The sequence below is a fragment of the Trichosurus vulpecula genome, chromosome 6 (genome assembly GCF_011100635.1).
Source record: "Trichosurus vulpecula isolate mTriVul1 chromosome 6, mTriVul1.pri, whole genome shotgun sequence".
Lineage (NCBI taxonomy): Eukaryota > Metazoa > Chordata > Mammalia > Diprotodontia > Phalangeridae > Trichosurus > Trichosurus vulpecula.
Genome location: NC_050578.1, coordinates 135,404,570 through 135,408,136, shown reverse-complemented (window position 1 = coordinate 135,408,136; position 3,567 = coordinate 135,404,570). Strand labels below are relative to the sequence as shown.

Genomic DNA, 3,567 nt, shown 5'->3' with positions numbered 1-3,567 from the left:
GCTTCTTCTGCGTCTTTTCATCAGTTACTATTCTAGCTGAAAAGGGCTTTCAGAAGATAGGGAACCCTCCACTTTTATCACAAAAAAGTCAAATACTTACCTTCCACAATATTTCTTTCCCTTCCTCCCCTTTTAATTGAGATTGAAAGTCCTCCTTCTTACTCTTTAGAATATTCCACATTGCCTGCAGCTTCTCCTGCAAGAACAAAACAAGTATTAGTCCAATCTCTGTTTTATACCAGGAGAGTCCCCAATTCATTATGGAAACAGTTGAATGAGCAGACACTCTATCCAGGATTGAAATGGAACAAAACATCTTACCATGCACTGACCAGCAGCCTTTTCCAAGGGAAGGACTGTGTGCTCCTTGTGCTCTCTGCTTAAAAAGCAAGGCCCACACAAGGGTCTGTGGTCCTCCTCGCAGAACAAGGTCTCTTCTTTCCCATGTTTCTCACAGGTAGTCAGGTCTCTGATGCTCTGCAGTAAGTATGGTCTAAGCCTCTTGCCAATGATAGCCAGATTCTGCAATTTCCTATCATAGGAAAATTCTCCAAATGCAATGAGTGCCTTGCAATTTGGGCAGGTTGGTGTGTGGTCTTCCTCCCAGAAGCTGAGAAGACATTCTTTGCAGAAGGTGTGGCCACATTTGACAATCACTGGGTCAGTCAAATAGCCCAAGCATATAAAACAGCTGAGATCCAATTTGAAGCTTTCAATCAAGTTTTTGGCATCCATGTTCCTAGGCCTGGGGAGAAAAAGTCAGTGAAAATTTTGACGAGGACATTTGTGTTTTATAAACACATCTCAGACATATGGGGCAGACATATTTGAAGGGATCGAGAAGTAGTGGATTGCCAGCAGCAGAAATGAGCCATATTTCCCCCATATATCCTAAGCAGCTGTACCAGAGATACCAATCTCAAGGCATCCTCTCAATGTAATAAGAGATGAGGGAGCTGGAACTCAGAGATCATGGGCTGAGGTATTATTCTCCCTTCTACCTCTGCCTGATCTCCCCCTCTCCCTCTCTCTCTGTCTCTCTCTGTCCGCCCCACCCGTCTCGATTTCTATTTCTGTCTCTCTCTCTGTCTCGATTTCTATTTCTCTCTCTCCATATATATGTATATATATACATATATATGTGTGTGTGTGTATGTATGTATGTACGTATGTATTTTTTTTTCTTTCTCAGTTGATGGTTGCTTTTTCTAGGTTCTGCTACATTTCCATTCACACCTACGCTCCCTACACACACCCAGGCCAGGTTCTCTGTATTGTAACTTTTAACCTAGAAGCCACCATATGACACAGGCCAAGTTCTGATTCAGGGAACAACATCGTGCCCTTCCATCTAGCATAGAGCATAACCGAGGAAGCCCAGGGTCTGTGCTGAATCCCCATCTCTAGTCATCTTGAAGAAGGTAAAATACTGTTGTTCTGTATTCACACATTCTGGCCCACACTACTATGTAACTTTCCACATTGAGAGGTGAACCTGAACTCTCAACTACAAGGCATTGGACAGTCTGCTATTATTTATTACTCTTACCTTCTCTTCCTCTTACCTACCAAATCAGAAATACCATGTTCTCAGAAATAAGCCTTCTTAGTTTCTCCTAAGTCCTTCCAATGGTCTCTAGCTTACCTTTGCTTACTCAATAGTTTTAGGATACCTGATTTCATTTTTGAGTCAGCACAGTTACAGGGTTAATTATATATGATAGTAACAGTGTAGGTAAAACTCAAAATCATTCTGTCTTTCATCCAAGCTTCCTACTAATTAATTAAATTCAGATATATATATATATATATATATATATATATATATATATATTGTCACCTCTAACAGTTAAAATCCATTTACTAAACTGACAAATCTCCATCTTTCTAAATGTAGAGAGTAGAAAAATCTTCCCAAGAGAAGCTTACCTTTTAGTCCTTTCTTCAAAGATAGTCACCTCAGAAAGGGTAACTGTAATTCTCTCCTCTGAGCTCTGGCTGCAGACAAGATTACAGGACTGAATGGTTGGTTTCTTTTATAGGGCTTCCCTTGTTTAGCCCCTCCCTTCATTCTGTCACCAAACTGTGAACTCCTATGGCCTGATAGTGCTTCTGGCCTCTGCTTTGGGGGAGTTCTCAAGTATGTGAGTTCTCATATTTGCAGTCAACCTAGTAATTGGTTTAAGGTTCACAATGACCTTCCCACCTGGACAATTCAGGACAGAATTACTATTGCAGCAAGAACAATGGAGGGAATTTTTACATTGGAAGCCATTTGTGTCCCAACTAGTTTCAATGACTTAGCCAAGGTCACTGTCACTGATTCTCTTTTTTAAAGTCTTTTTTTTCTGTCTCTGAAATCGTCATGAGCAATTGAAGAACAATCTCACCATATTTTTCCTATTTATTTTGTTTTTTAAAATGTATGATTGGGGGGAGCTTGCCTCCGTGCCCCGCTCCCCCTTCCCCCCTCCCCACCCCGCGCACACACACACCGCGCGTCAGTGGCACTTTGCAACTACTCCCTGGAGATGTGCAAGGGCGCTGCCGCTGCTTCCCGGGATGCAAGGATGGTGCCCCTGAGGCGCCTGGAGGACTGGGTCAGGCCCGGGCTGCAGCAGGACTGAGAGAAACAGCAGGAAGCAGATAATGAAGGAGAATGAGTAGAGCTTTGAGATCTCAATCCCATGCAATGAGACCCCTCCTCTAGAGTCACCCCAGATTTTCTACGGCCTTAGTCCACGAAGCCCAGGTCCCCCACCCTGGCGGTGAGGAATAGCCTGGAAACTCAGCTTCACATGGCCCTGGAGAGGAACGCTTGGCTTCAGATGAGGATAGAGGATCTAGAGGAAGAGCGCGATCTCTTTTCTTGTCAGCTGGACAAGTTTATCTCGACAGCCCGCATCGACGCAGAGGACCACTGTCGGGGTAAGCCGGGAACGGCGGGCAGACGGGAGGACTCAGACCCTGAGTCGGCGGCCTCATTCCTTAGCGATGGATCAGAGGAGGGCGCTTCTGCTGAGTGGAAGCGCCAGAAACAGAAGGGGCAGCCGGCCAGAGGAGATTCGTGAAGCCCAAGGCCCCGGAGATGCAGAGGGTGAAGGACGCTGACCGGGTGCTCTGCAGTCTGCAGGAAGCTCTTGGGCACCTGTCGGAAGCTGACGATCACGTCGAGGGCCTTTGAGCACCACCGGGTGTGCCAGAACACCTCGGCCTTGACCAGGTCTATGGCCGATCTGCTCACCCTGGCGCCCGAGAAGCTAGCCCAGGTGGGCGACTTTGACCCGTCCAGGGAGAAGCTGCTTTTGACCTGATTATCGTATTCTGAAATACCTGTCAAACCATTCCCTCTTTTTGGTGAATGAGTGTTAGTCTTTCTGTGTCTTCCTTAGTATGATAGACCTCAGTTTAATTAATATTGTATGGGTTTTTGCAAGCTTACTTTCCAAATCTTCTATGATATACCTATAGTAGTGAAACTATTCATTAGAATTGCTAGTGCATAGGTGTTAATGGCTTTAAAAGTGTCCTTTTTGTTCAGTTGTGATTTCAGAAAGACAGTAAGTT

At 44.9% G+C, this 3,567-nt stretch overlaps 1 pseudogene; it reads left to right on the top strand.

Annotated features, from left to right (window-relative positions):
* Positions 1–812: 812 nt before the first annotated feature.
* Positions 813–3,314, top strand: LOC118854776 (annotated as a pseudogene).
* Positions 3,315–3,567: the final 253 nt, after the last annotated feature.